Source organism: Pipistrellus kuhlii, unplaced genomic scaffold, assembly GCF_014108245.1.
Source record: "Pipistrellus kuhlii isolate mPipKuh1 unplaced genomic scaffold, mPipKuh1.p scaffold_m20_p_1, whole genome shotgun sequence".
NCBI classification, from domain to species: Eukaryota; Metazoa; Chordata; class Mammalia; order Chiroptera; family Vespertilionidae; genus Pipistrellus; species Pipistrellus kuhlii.
Genome location: NW_023425404.1, coordinates 176,157,659 through 176,173,825, shown reverse-complemented (window position 1 = coordinate 176,173,825; position 16,167 = coordinate 176,157,659). Strand labels below are relative to the sequence as shown.

Below are 16,167 nucleotides of genomic sequence, written 5' to 3'. Positions count from 1 at the left end.
ACTGATACCAACGCTTTAAGTAAGTACTGTTCCCATCACAGACCAGTCAAATAATAGTCCGTAGTGGAAATAGGCCAGCATAGTTTTTAAAATCTCCCAGGATATTATAATGCACAGCCAGAGTGACTGGGTTGAATCTTTTGCAGAGGACAATGACACATTTTTTTTTTTCTCCCTATGACCCATCATACACGTCTACCATAGGTTTTTGGCCCACCTGCTACACCAGTTGTCTCAAAAGTGGGAGTGGTCAACAGGGAAGCAACCCAAGTATTCATCAACAGAGGAATGGATAGGCAAAATGTTGTACCTATACATACTAAAACATGAACGAACCTTGAGGATATTAGGTTAAATGAAATAAGTCAGTCACCAAAAGACAGATACTAAATGATCCCATTTATATGAGGAATCTAGAGTAATCAAAATTATTGCAACAGAAAGTAGAATGGTGGTTGCCAGGGGCTAGGGAGAGAGGGGATTGGGAGTTATTGTTTAATAAGTATGGAGTTTTATAAGATGAAGAGTTCTCAGGATGGGTGGTAGTGATGAGCAAGAATCAATGATGAAAGAGAATCATTGATCGGCTGCCTCCTGCACGCCCCACACTGGGGATCATCGAATCTCATAACAAAACTAATGTAATTAATGTAATTGAACAGTACGTTTAAAAATGGTTAAGATGGCAAATTTTGTGTTATATGTGTCTTACTATAATTTTTTAAAAAATGAGAAAATGAGAGTAGTGCAAGATGGCCTTTTGCAGTGGTTGGCAAACTGTGGCTCGCGAGCCACATGAAGCTCTTTGGCCCCTTGAGTGTGGCTCTTCCACAAAAAACCACATGCAGGGGCGCGCACTACAGTGCGATTGAAGCTTCCTGGCCCATGCGCAGAAGTCGGTATTCGGCTCTCAAAAGAAATTTCAATCGTTGTACTGTTGATATTTGGCTCTGTTGACTAATGAGTTTGCCGACCACTGGCCTATGGGATTATGAATAAAGTTCATCTTCTATTTATACTTGTTAGCCTATCCATTTATTTCTATTTTTTGTGTGTTGTATCTATACACGTAATACATTAGTATACTGCAAATGTGCATGACTTATACATAAGTATATATATTTTGTCAGGATATATACACAAACATCAGGATGGTCAATGAAAAGAGTTGCAAAATGCCAGATTTCCTAGGAATAAGTGTGGGTCTTAGGGCCTCTTTAGAAGACAGATGTGAAACATATGCCATCATAAACAGAGTGAAGTTTAAAGAGTTGAGTAGGCCAAGGCAAGCAGGGGAAGGCGGAACTTACGGCACCCAGGCACCTGCCTAACGCAGGCATTCACTGAGCAGAGCAGCTCCATGGAGCCTGTTTCCATGCAAGTCCCATTCTGCTGGCTCTGCGATAATAAGAGACCAATGCTAACACCAAATCAAACGAACCGCCAACAAGCATCTTGAAATTGTGGGAAAACTAGATAAAATGAAAGTGAGTAAGCAAAGACTACCGGTTCCTGTTATGTGTCAGGAATATGTTTGACATACACATATACACACATATATACACATTGTGCACATATTTCCACACACAAACTTTTCATAGATATTATTAGTTCATCTCATCATAGCAGGAATTTTATGAGGAAGGAGAGATGAGCCCATTTTATACATGAATACATGGAGGCTTAGAGACCCTTAGCAACGTGCCCAGGGACACAGAGCAATGAAGCAGATCTGGAATTCAGGTACATCTCACTCTAACTACCATCCTTTTGCCGCTATCCCACAGGGATGCGTGAAGTGTAAGAACTACATTTTCTCATCATGACCCAGTAAATAGGCATGTGTTTGTTCAACTGTAAAAACCACTTCATAAAACAATACTTAAAACTGACAGTCTATGCCCAGCATGATGGGGACATTCAGCTGTTTCAGGTGTCTCACCAGAGAAAAAGCGAGAGTCAAAAGTTGATAATTTCTCATGGAAGCACTCATGCCACTTGTTACACAGAGAAGAGAAAAAAAGAGAACTCAGCAAATAGCTCGGCATTTCATTGGCCTGCCATTCCACACCTCCCAGACTTCCAGAAGGCTGTTTGCAGAACTATGCAAGCTCCGGGGGAGCTGCCTCACCGCCTTGGAATCCAGACCCCATGCGTCATGCAGGAAATGCGCGGTGGGTCCACGGGTACCCATGTGGGCAAAGCGATACCGACTAAACAGTGACTCATTCCATCCCCAGCTACATCCATCATTTAGAAACTATGTCTCATCATGCCATTCCTGACTGTACACACGGCCTCGTCTCTTCCACTTCTGCCAAGGGAAGCAAAGACTGGAAGTCAGCTCCGGGAGGTTTAATCTGGTTGTACATGATCTATGGAGGCAAGCAGAGGAAAAGAGAACCAGGGAGAACCCTGAACAGTGAGGGGAGAGTGGGGATCTAGTCTGCTGATGACACAGACTTCTGCATTCCCAACTGGACTTTGATTTTCAAATGTCCTATTTTACTTTCTGGTATTGATAAGAAGTGCCCTGGAGAATGCACTATGAAATTCTCACATCTCTACCTCAACCTGTGCTATCCTTCAGATTAAGAATAAAATGTTCAAAACCCTTTAGATTGAATTATGATGGGCCAGAGTCCATACTAAATGAGGCTGTTTATTAAAAAAAAAAAACACACACAAAAAAAAAACACAGGAAAAAGTACGTACAGAATTCTAACTATAGCTGTTTCCTCCTGCTTCTTGGTCCTGAGTTTGAATGAGGTGGTTTTGTTTGTTTGTGGCAAATGAGCAGAGAAGAGGATACAGAAATACAAACGAGCTCTAGGCCCTCTTTACAAAATAGACACTTTAAAAAAATATATATATTTTTTATTTTTTAGAGTTTATATAATTATATATATTTCTTTTTCCCCATTTTTTAATTAAGGCATTATATGTGTATCGTACCATTGCCCCTACCCCTACCCTACTCCCATACATGCCCTCACCCCCTAGTGTTTTGCATCCATTGGTTATGCTTATATGCATGCATACAAGTCCTTCGATTGATCTAATATATATTTTTATTGATTTCAGAGAGGAAGGGAGAGAGAGCGAGAGAGAAAGAGAGAGAGATGGAAATATCAATGATGACAGAGAATCATTGATCAGCTGCCTCCTGTACACCCCACACTGAAAATGGAACCCGCAACCCGGGCATGTACCCTGACCAGGAATTGAACCATGACTTTCTGGCTCATAGGTCAACACTCAACCACTGAACCACATCAGCCAGGCCAAAGTAGACACTTTTTAATTCACTGCTTTGAAGATTCTCCTTCCCTAATTCAGCTTACCCCTCTGCTTTTTAGATTTCTTTTAGAATCTGCAGAACACCAGAAGGTATTTTAGCTGAAGTTGCTACTCATCTTGCCCACTTTACAAACAGCACTTCTTCTCTCATAATCATCAGTCATTTTCACTAACAAAAGCAAGTTCACAACTAAGCATTCGCATTCTCCAACCTGGCCTCCACCTACCTAAGTGACTCCCCGCCCCTCCCCCCCCAATCACCCTTCACAGACTTTCCTCTCCACCCAAATTGCTAGAAGCATTGATCCCCACCCTGAGAGTAAATGTTCCCAAAAGCGATTTCAGGGGGTCTCTGAGGTTGAAACTATTTCCATAACACTAACATGTTATTTACAGCTTTTTCACTGTGCTAAGATAACCTTTAACTTATAGAGCGCAAAACTTTATGGATAAAATTGCTGGCATCTTAGCATGAAGCAAAACAATGGCACAACTTGTACCAGAAATTATGGTACTCCCCAATACTACACACGCCCACTGAAAACAATGTCAGTTTCACCCAAGAATGTCCCTGCTGTAGCAGTAGGAATTTTTAGTTTTATTAAACCTCAATCTTTAATTATATGCCTTGGTTGTTGTTAATCCTCACCCCAAGGATATTTTTCCATTGATTTTTAGAGAGAATGGAAGGGGGGGGAGGGAGGAAGACAGAGAAGCATAGATGTGAGAGAGACACACCGGCTGGTTGCCTCCTGCACACACCTTGACCAGGTGTGTGGATGGAGCTTTGCAACCTAGGTACACGCCCTTGACTGGAATCAAACCCAGGACCCTTCAGTCTGTGGGCTGATGTTCTATCCATTGAGGGAAACTGACTAGGGCAACTACCGTGTTTCCCTGAAAATAAGATATCCTCCAAAAATAACACCTACTTACAGGTTTCCTTCTGAGTGAAATATAAGGCATCCCCCCGAAAATAAGGCCCCCCCTAGGCTAAACATGAGAGATTTGGTCCACTGATTCTGAAAGAAATGGAGTCACAAGAAATTCACCAGGAAATTCAGAAATTGAATTGTTATGATGATGTTCCAGAAGATGATGACATGATTGTCATTGAATAAATGAGTAAATTCTTGATACTGTAGGATTCACAGTTTGTCTGGTTTGTGTTGACAACTACCGTACTACCGTACCGTATACAGGTAATAAATTTCCTTTATTTTCATTTAACAATAAATGTGTACCGTATTCTTCTTCATGGAAAAATAAGACATCCCCTAAAAGTAAGACCTAGCGCATCTTTGGGAGCAAAAATTAATATAAGACACTGCCTTATTTTCGGGGAAACAGGGTACTATGCCTTTTATTTTTATTTTCTTGTGTGTTTTGTTTTGTTTTGTTAATCCTGACCTGAGGATATTTTCCCATTGATTTTTAGGGAGAGTAGAAGAGAGGGAAAGAGAGAGAAACACTGATGTGAGAGAAGCACATAGATTGGTTGCTTCCTGCATGAGTCCCAACCAGGATCCGGGCTGGGGAGAAGCCTGCAACCAAGATGCCCTTTACCAGAATCAAACCTAGGACCCTTTGGTCTGCAGGCCAACACTCTATCCACTGAATCAAACTGACTAGGGCTATTATGCCTTTTAAATATAAGTATGCATACAGCACTTCTGCTGTAGACGAAGGTCAGATTGTTTCAGGAAAAGCAGATGGAGCCCACTTTTTACTCGAAAGAACGAAGGACAAACTATGGTTACTCAAATATGGGTACTAGGCAGAATGTTCTGAAAAATGAATGAGGTGAGCCTGACACTTAAAGGAAAACAACCAACAATATTTGTTGCAATGATAAAATGTAAGCTTTCAAGCAAAAGTTGGAATTTTGGAAAACTTGTACCCACCACTGAGAGCTTGACAGCTTCCCCGGTAATTAATGGTTTTTCTGATGAGGTGTGGTGAGACCAATGAATGCAATGTTTTCATAGTGTATAATGAAACGAGTCAACATTTGGAAGAGCTTCATAACTCATTGAGCCAGTGTTTTCCAAGTCACCAATACATGATGTCACAAAATTATGTATGGGTAAAACCATCCATCCAGAATGTGTGACAGACGCTGGGTTTTAACGAAACAGAGTCCAAAAGAGTTTACTATTGTGGTTTCAGATTCCACATTGTAACTAGCCTTTAAGAAACTACCAATTATCGAGCTTTGGTGTAACATCAAAAAAGAATAGTAGTCATAACAGCTTGAAAAGGCTATTAAAATATCCCTCTTTTCCTTCTACACAGCTGTATGAGGCCAGCAGGATTTTCTTCTTCTACTTTAACCACGTTTATTGAAACTAACAACGTTTATTGAAATGCACTAAAGGTAGAAGCAAGCAAGAGACTCCAGCTACCTTTGAGTAAGATACACATTATAGAGATTTTCAAATAAAGAAAACATTACTTTTCTTATAAAATTGTTGTTGGCTTTGTAAAAAATGGTTATGTCTCAATATGTTTTATTCTGTTCATGTTAATAGACTTATTTTTTTTTAATAAATAAAATTTAAATATATTTCAGTATCGATATACTCCATGTACACAAAAAGTTCTTTGGGGTTCTCAGTACTTTTTGAAGGCGTAATGGGGTCCCCAAGACCAAAGTGTTTGAGAATAACTGCCTTCTAGAAATCTCTTCTCTTGCTTTCTCCTCGTTTCTTCTTCCTGTGTACTCACTCCTCCTTTACTTCTCTAAACACCATCATCTTTCAGTTCTGTCTTCTTCATGCACTACATGAGCCCTGCAGATCAAGAAATGCTTTGTCTGGAACTTCATGATCTTTATCTGTCCTATATACTTGGCAAATAATCCACCGGGTATCGTTTTGAGGTAAATGTATTTATTGCACACTATTTCTGGCTCTGTTTCTTCTATGTGCTCAGAATACATTAGTGAACAGAACAGACTGCCTCCTTCCCCCTGCAGCTTATAATCCAGAATTACCACTCAAAATATGACTCAAAATGTGGTTGGATACCAGAAGCATGTATCAATATCAACCGAAAGAGCTTAAAGTTAAAAATGCAGAATGCACATTAAAAAAAAAATTTTTGTGTGTGTGCAGAATCTCAGGCTCCAGCTCAGACCTATAGAGTCATAACCTGCATTTCAACAAGCTCCCGGAGAGTTTCCTGCACATGAGCATCTGAGGAGCAGAGGATTTACGCATCTCTCTAGTTATTATGAACTTCTTGGAGGTAAACTATTACTTTAATATGTTTTACTACTAGTGTAAATAATACAATGTACTTTCTATGCTCATCACTCATTCAAACCTGAGTATCCAGCATATAAATTTATTTCTGGAGATTTAAAAACAACAAGAACAAAGGTAAAACATCCTATATCCTGAAGAAGCTTTCCACCTCATAGGAAAGATCAGACTAATTATAATGATAACTAACGTTTCAAAAAAAATGCTTCTTGTGTGCCATCTTTTGTGCCAAGGGCTTTATATAACAATCCCATAAGGTCGGCAGTAGTATTATTCCCACATTAGAGATAAGGAAGTTGGGGCTCAGAGTTTAAGAAACTGACGCAGCTGGAGCCAATCAGGATGTTGGATTCTAAAACCCAGAAGGCAGTAAATGGCTTAGCGTTAAAGAGATATGAAAGAATCTTGAGGAAGGGGCCTGTGAGTTCCTCAAAGGAAGATCACGGAGTCACGCAGAACACTAGCTCAGTTCCTTCCACAAGGTAGGAACTCAGGAGACATTCATCCATAGAAAGTATGTGAGTGTCATCTTCACAAAAGTATCCTTAAAATAAACAGCCCAGAGTTTACCAAACCAATTATCCTTACCTCCGTTACAGACATGATGAAACTACAATAAATCCATTCCATAACTCAGGGCCCTTGTCCCATAACACATACAAGAAAAATAAACAGGGGGCAGATGGCTAAGACATCAACTAAAAAAGGTGAAAGCCACTCAGAAATCGTGAAAGAAGCTGAGGCGTGTTCTGGGGGGAGAGGGAAAGGGCAGGAAGCCATGGAATGTCTCCCTTGTCCACAGTGAGCAAGGGCTGAAAGGAATATTGGTCAAATGTCCCCCACGGATTGTAGCCTGGAGCAGACACAGAATAGCGCAGTTGAGAATTAGCCCATTACTAAGAAGTGTCCCTAGAGGCTCCCATCAGCAGGTGTCTCCACAGCCCTGGTCCTTGATCTTCTGCTATACCTCCCATCAGCCCCTTCCCAATGATTTGGACCTGGGGGGTCATTTTTGTTCTCTCACTTTCTGACAATTCCATGTAGAACATTTTCTTTATCACATACGTACTGATAAAACTGTTGTAGGGTTCTATTATGATTACTCTACATGTCTATTAGGGATTAAATAGGCTTTCATGGGCCAGCCATCTTGTATACCTAACCACCACATACACTACCATATATATGAGAGAAAGATACTGGTAACCAACCAACAGACTGAAATCAGCTTCTTAGACAAGCCACTTATTGGATGGAAATCTACCATTATAATATCCCAGATGTACCAGTTCAGCGCAATTCTATAGGAAGACTTCTTCAAATACTGAGGGAGAAAACCAATCAACCACCCATGTCTCTAATGATATTAAGGAAGAATCCTTGCAGGAATTAAACTGTCATTCTCAAGAACAAATCTAAGGAAAGTAAGCCAACAATAAAAGCTTACATACGCTAAATATTATCTCCTCTCTCAGATACCAACGCCAATATTTTGGAGTTGGTGTTTTATCCTGCCCTCTCACTTTCTGACCATTCCATATGGAATGCTGACAATTTTCTAGTCGTCGACTAATTGGATTTTTCCAGCCAAATCTGTTTGAATAAGAAGCTTTTATTTCACCATTTTACACCCAAGGTTTCTAGCAGATAAGCACAATATATAAATGATAAGGGTAACCGGTTAACTATCCTCACATTTATGAAGGCGAACTGGGTATATTCACTGAATCAGACTCGAGGTACAAAAATTTATGAACCACCCACATCCCAGCCTTTGAAAAGCTAATGTTTTCCCTCCTCTAACCAGACTGACAGATGGAAGAGCTCTGAGGAGTCATGTAAAGATGACTTTGGAAATTTCAAACATGTTTTGCTTAATAGCTCATGTCACACTTCATAATTCTACCAGAAGGCATGGGACTGAGACTAGAATGGCTATGATTAAAACAAGTCCATAGATACGAGGAGGGAGCTACCATGGCACTGCACTTGCAGGCAGCCGTCACAGGCAAGATCAACATCAGCCCAGTTCCTTCTACTGTAAGTTTCACGTGTGCATGATGGCTACGGTGACAAACACTTAGACCAGGGTCCACGAACCCAGGGGCTGTGCCGAGGACAGGAGCCAGCCAAAGCTGCCTATTTGGCATTTGGGCCCAGTGCCATGAGATTTCTGGATTTACAAGGAAAATAAGAGACCCACATTTTTATAGAAGTTTCCAACTTCTGAGCATTTGGCATTGAATTCAAAGTCTTCTAAAACACTGTCTCCTGGGCACAGCCTGTCTGCGGGTTGCCTGTGGGCCTTCCAGCACTGCCCATGTGTGAAGCTTTCATGGCATCATGCTGCCTGTGCATTGTTCTAAAGTTGGGGTCACCATTTTCTTTCATTTTCTACACTAGAGGCCCGATGCACAGAATTCGTGCAAGGGGTTTGGCCACTTCTGCCTCAGCCCCTGCCACCGTGGCTTCATCCAGAAGGACATCTGGAAGGACGCTTGGTCTAATTAGCATATTACACTTTTATTATGATAGGTAGCTCCTAAGAAAATCCTGTATATTTGGAAAGCAATGTCTCTTTAACAGAGCTAAGAAAAACAAGGCTATGATAAGCTTCTGTCAAAAGGAATAACCCCATCTCCACATGCCAAGTACGCCGAACCACCCCACCCTTCAGAACTGAGCCATACTGTTCAATGTTAAGCTCTACTGTATCGTTATCATCTTTTCCTGCCTTTTCCACACTTTTCCCCAATCTCAGTTGGGTTTGCGGTTTCAGATTCAACGGTATCAGGACCATACCTAAGTTTCCTCATCTTTACAATGAAGAATTTGGATGAAGGTAACCCAAAGGTATCTTGAGGTCCCTTGCAGTATATTTTATTCACATATCAATTCTCACAAAGCCTGCAAATGTTAGCTTTCCTTCTCAAAACAAAACAAAACAAAACACACACACACACCAAAAAAAAACCCCACAAAAAATATATAATAATTCTTACAAGCATCCTCTCACATCTCCTCTGCGTTGCATACAGGAAGGCATTATCTATGATACATCTGTACTGGGGTAAGTAGTCCCCCCAAAACTCATGCCTCCTCATGACCTCAGAATGTACCTCATGTAGAAATAGAGTCTTTGCAGATATAATCAATTGAATTAAGAGGGAGTTATATGGATTAAAGGAGGCCCTAAATCCAATGATGGAGTCTTTATAGCGAGGGGATGATGGGAAGACAGAGGTGGAGTTGCACCGATGCGGCCACAAGCTCAGGAATGCCAAGCATCGCTGGGAACAGTCAGAAGCGTGGACAAGTCAAGGAAGAAGTCATCCTTGATTTCAGACGTTTATCCTCCGGAACTGAGACAGAATACATTTCTGTTGCTTTAAGCTACCAAGCATGTGGTGATTTGTTACAGCAGCCCTGAGAAACGAATAAAGCATCTAAACATCTCTTCTTAGCTTATAAACTCAGGCTGCCCAGGATCTGGGCTTTATTTCTTGTTTTTTTTCTAAGATGTGACATGTGCCAACGGGACACATTTTAGAAAGCACTCTATATATGGCGGGAACATTCTCCATGGAGACAGCAAACTAACTGTGTTTGAGTTATTTGAGGTCACGGTTCTAATTTATTTCTACGACTCGGGTATCTAGCGCAGCTCACAGAGCAGTCTTTTAATGTACATACATATGCCATTAATCTGTGCTCACCTGCGGCCACCGAGGAGGCGGGACCTCTGGCCAAATTCTAACAGATTAATGGTATGTGTACGTACATATGAATGAACAAATGAGAAAGAATGAATGAACTAATGAACAATGGTAACTATGCATGTATTAACTTAAGGTTCTATTGTAAGGATCATGAGTCCGGGCAGATAGTTCACGATGAAATCTGAGCAGAAAACACTGAACGAGGCCAGTAGTATTTCTGTGTCTAAGGTTCCCCTGGGGCACCATCTGCCAGGCTACATGCCTTCCGCGAAGGGCACGAGGGCATCGCCAGGCACTTCTGGGAGCACCTGAGGCAGGACTGTGACAGGACTGCGCCCTGACCCTGCCTAAGCAGCCACGCTTTGTCTGCGCTACTCTTTCCCCAGAAGCTAAAAGGCTTGCCAGAATAGAAACTGAAATTTTTATTTTTCAAAATGCCAGTAAAGCAGAGAAGAGCGGGGTAAAAGTCATGACTTAAACTTCTTTAGTGATCAATATAAAAGAAATGAAAGTGATTCCTTACTTTTTAACAGCTTTCAAGGGCAATGATCTCCCCAGATATCCATCCCATGAAAATCTCTTCAACTTCCAGCACAGATAACACCAAGAACCCTAACTTCCACATCCCAATGAATTAAATTTCTCCTTCCTATGAGCATCTATCCCATTGTGCTCTAGCTTCTGACAGCCCCTTCCTGGTTCCATCTTGAACGGATCTTCTCCCTTGTGCTCACTGACTGTTAGATTTTTGCTGCCGCTCCTCTCATAATATTTATCTTTCTCCCCCATCCCGAAACATCGAGTATAATATTTTATAATGCAAGACAATCAAATGTTCCATCGAATAAATTTTTTCTTCTAGAATGTTCTAAAAAGATGTAATTGAGCAAAATCATTTTCTTCCTTAAGTTCATGGGGGTGAGTTAAGAAATATTTTTATACATCTTACTCCCAAGGTACTAAAATCTAATTTGGCAATCACATGACCCACCCCAGGACACAATGTGTCCAGACTATTTTGGAAACGTCTCACATCTGTCTCCTCGAACTCCTCCTGTCACATCATGGAACTGTCAACTGAGAAGACGGGACAGGAAGGCCAGGGAATCTGTTTAAAAGACTGAAATTAATTCAATGGGGGCAAACCAGCTGAAAACAGCAATTCCGATATCCTGGAATTTTCTTTTTCCGTTTTAAAGGGCTTGGGAGCTTTTAAAAAGCAATTTAAAAATCATTTAGGGTTGAAATTACCAGAGCTATGTGACATAAAGGAACATTTAGAAGTTCCTAAAAGTGCTAATATGAACGTACCTAATGCTCTAACACTCTTAGCTCGCTAAGGCCAGAAATAAAAAGTGCTGCCAGATGAGATTGACATAATCAAGTTTGTGCCTTGGCTTCTACCCTCCCCAACTACCCAGCTTGCAAAAGAGTTCCCCTTTGTTTGCCTGGAGAGTGAAAGCCCATCAATTTGTAACATCAAAGGACTCAAATTCCTGAGCAGCAGGGACCATCTGCGATGCAAAGCAACTGTACCAGGTAGCACCAAAAGGTTGCCTCTTCCACAAGTTTTCATGAAGCAAACATGACACCAGGTAATTAGCAGAGAGACCACATACACAATCCAATGGACCTGAGTTTACCCGAGCCACTGAGAAGGCGGGACCTCGGGCCAAATTCTAACGGATTCAAAGTCCTCCCTTTCAACTACCAATGCTTTTCCTTTAGAATGTAGGAGAAGGCATGCTTCTGGACTTTTTGAAACTCAGTCATTTCACAGATGCTTTCCTTTTATAGAAGAGCCTCTTGTTTACTCAAAGGACAGAAAGGAGGCAGAGGAGCACATATTATACACACAGGATTGTGCAAAAAAAAACACAAAAAAAAACTTACTAAGATGCTGGAGGGGGCAATTCAGAAAGGGGAATAGGAAATGGAGAATCTTAGAATCAGTCAGTACTCTTTACTTTACAAACAGCCTTTACCTTGGAAAGAAGGCCCCTGAGGTAGGGATGAGTCTGTTCTCTTTTCCTAGGCTCCCCAAAGCACACAGTGTACAACGCAAAGGTAACTGTGCCATCCTGATTTAGCCACAGGATACACACCCCAGCGATGAGTAATCACTTCATACACCGCGAAGACGCACACACCCTTTTTCTATGTGTGAACTATCTCAGGCATACTCGTATTTTACAAAACGTTTGCTCCTGTTTTTTTCTTCTTCAATAGTCAGTGTTTGTGTATATTAAATAGAAACACGGGCATACTATATAAAATATACGGAATAAACATCAAGTTTGCTATTAGAAGTGAAACATACAATGTTTAATGTAAGCTAATTGTGATCATTGTACACACTATGCTTCACAGGAAAGATGAAATCAAAAGCAATTTTATTTCGCTCACTAACTTATATGGTGGTCACAACCTGAAACTCCAAACTGTGATCATGAAGTAGAGGTTTCTATTCAGTTGGCTTTCACAACTGGCTCTCAGGAAATTCCAAAAGAATTCCCAGATATTACATTTTTTAAAATGTATTTTATTGATTTTTTTATTTTTTATTTATTTACAAAGAGAGGGATAGAGAGTTAGAAACATCGATGAGAGAGAATCATCGATCAGCTGCCTCTTGTACACCCTCTACCGGGGATGTGCCCGCAACTGAGGTACATGCCCTTGACCGGAATCGATCCTGGGACCTTTCAGTCCGCAGACCGATCGCTCTATCCACTGAGCCAAACTGGTTTCAGCGTGAATTCCCAGATATTATTGCTACTAGAGGCCCGATGCATGAAATTTGTGCAAGGGAAGGCCCTCGAGGCCCCAAGTGCCTCAAACCTCTAGGCTAGGGGTGTCGAACTCAATCAGAGAAGGGGCCAAAATCTAAAATCCAGCCTAAATCGCGGGCCGAATGGTTTACTGAACAGTCATAAACTGTCATTGTGATGGAAACGCAGCGGAGTGCAGTGATGACAGCGCGGTGCGGGCCACATTGCAAGGCCTGGCGGGATGGATTTGGCCCGCGGGCCTTGTGTTTGACACATGTGCTCTAGGCCCTGGCTGCCTTGCCTTGTAAAAATGGCAGTGGGAGTTTGAGGTGAGTCTGGCCACACCCACTGGTCATTACAGAAGGTTGTTCCAGAAGGCCGCTCTGCCATCAGGTCTAATTAGCATATTAGCTCTTTATTATATAGGACTAGAGGCCCAATGGGTAAAATTCATGCAAGGGGCTTGGCCCCACCCATCACAGCAACCACCTCTGCCTCAGCCTTTGCAGCCCTGGCTTCGTGTCCGGAAGGTCGTCCAGAAGGATATCCAGGTTAATTAGCATATTATGCTTTTATTATATAAGATTAATATCTGGAGACACTGCAGCATGCTGAAATAGGCACAGAGATCTCAGAGGGACCATTTCGAAGGACAGCACAGGTTTGGTCTCCAGTATGTTTTTAAAAAACTCAGTCTCACTGCTTTCGAGTCACAGCTAACACACTCTTCCCAGCATATTCGATTCAAACAGTCAATCCTGAGCAGCCCATTCAGGGCCATCCCCATACTGTCACCCACACGTTAAAATTCTAAGGTCTTCAAAACCGACTATCAGGGAGAAAAATGAACATATCCCTCCCCATGTCAGAAAACCCTCACCCAGCTCCCACGATGCACACGCTGTAATGAGTCGCATAGAGAAGCCACAGGAAGGACTGCCAGGGCGCTGAGCGGGGGCAGTGAGCAGAGGGACCCGAGAGCCGCAATGGGTGGAGAGGGCTGCACATTTCAGCAAAACGCTGAGCTCTCTGCAGGCCTCCCGACACCAGCACTCTGCATGAGCGATGGGGCTAGAGATGCTAGCCATCTAAATTTCAGCTTACGGGCAATTTTTGTGTTTTTTTTATTTTTTATCCCCACTCCAATTATTTTGGAAAAAAGTCCATACTGACTATTATTTATATTATTTTATATTATGTTATGTTATATTATATATCAGTGGTCGGCAAACTCATTAGTCAACAGAGCCAAATATTAACAGTACAACAATTGCAATTTCTTTGGAGAGCCAAATTTTTTAAACGTAAACTTCTTCTAACGCCACTTCTTCAAAATAGACTCGCCCAGGCCATCGTATTTTGTGGAAGAGCCACACTCAAATGGCCAAAGAGCCGCATGTGGCTGTAGAGCCGCAGTTTGCCGACCACGGTTATATATTACACCATTCTATATAGTAGTATAATAGTGTATCTCTAAAAAGCAGGGACTCATTAACAACATCATTATCATAAAATCTGGATATATTTTATTTTTTGTAAAGGAATTTACACTCGTATTTTATCACTGTGACATAAACTTCTGAAAGACTTTTGAGAAATGTATACAACCATACACTTCCACTACACATTTCCATCTACCGAGAAAGTTTCTTCATACCCTTTTACAGTAAAAACTGGGTATATTTTAAAATTTATTATAGATGTGGGTATAAGCATAAAATGCTTTTGCAAGAAAACACCTTAAGAAAAGAAGTGGTGGTCGTCATTGGGAAAAGAGTCAGAGTGAGGAGCAGAGGAGACCTTACTGTCCGTTAATTAACTTCCAGCAAAATTTAACATCGAACCACCACAGACAGCAGCCACGTCTGCGTGAGCCGGAGTGGCAGGAGGAGAAGAGTGAAAACAGGAGGTCACTTTAGGGTGTGTGTGAGATACTCCAGTTATCTCTAGGGATTCAAACACCAGCAGGTGACAGCGCCATCAGCTACAGGGTATGAATTCTCTCAATGCATGAAAAGTGATAGACTTGTGAACTCAGTCACATTACCAGGCATAATTATGGTCCCAATAATAGCAGGTCTAGACATTTCCAAGATGAAATAGACTCACCTCAACCTCCCCGCTGCCACTGCCAGCTGCAGCAGGCGGATGGAATCGTTTAAAGTACTGTGATTTTTAAAGGGCATTTCAAAAACGTTTTTAAAACAAGTTAACGCCTTAACTTTCCCCTTCCCTTTTCCTCGCCCGCGGTCCTTGTGGTCTCTCTGCCGCACAGGATGGGGAACTGTCACTTGCTTCCCTGGTGGTTCTATCCATCACACGCACACAGGAGCCCTCCGGGGTGTCTGCAAGGTTACGTTACAGAAACACGCCTCTGCGAGTGCTTGTTTACTCTGACTTCAGATACAACAACGTTCTCCACATCGGTCAGTGTTATGGTCATTGGAGGGCTGTGAAAAACCGAGGTTAAAAGTAGCCCCCGTTTAGGGACCTGTTTATTTCTGTCACAGTCTTGACTTCTCGGACACGTCTGAAGGCGTTATTGATAAGGACAAAAGTCAATCAGACTAGCTAAAATCCTAAACTGCTGAGCATATTTTAAAAGGAACGTCCCTTTCTCATTTTCAAATATCCCTTACACAAGACTAATAAAATGTTCCCCAGTGAAAGTCAAAAGGGAGATGTCTTTTAATAACCGGACTGTCAAATTTTCATTACCTTGAACATAAATACATTCTGCTGAGAACTTGAAAATAGCTGGTTCTCTTCACAGGGTTATATCTTGTCCCCGGCAACGGGATTCCTTTTATTATTTTGCTTAACAAAACCCACTGTATCTAGATAGTAGGAAAAAAAAAATGGTTCACCTAAGCACTGGCAGCACAGTGTCTGAACAGATGATGTTTTACCGTGCCTACCGCCAAGGACCTATTTCTCCTACGAAACCACTTCCCAGAAAGAACGACGTGTGCATGCATCAAAATAAAACCGTTCAAGGATCCATTTGCCACACAAATGGCCCGATGTTACCCCAAAGGATCATGTTCTTCTCGCCACAAATGGATTTTCTGAGTCAGTCTGGAGATGAATTCCATCAATAACAGAAAATAC

The 16,167-nt window shown here is 41.6% G+C and overlaps 1 protein-coding gene across 14 annotated transcripts in view; it reads right to left on the bottom strand.

Moving 5' to 3' along the window:
* APBB2 (amyloid beta precursor protein binding family B member 2) overlaps positions 1–16,167 on the bottom strand; it is a 324,770-nt gene that overhangs the window by 133,429 nt on the left and 175,174 nt on the right. The window lies entirely within an intron of this gene.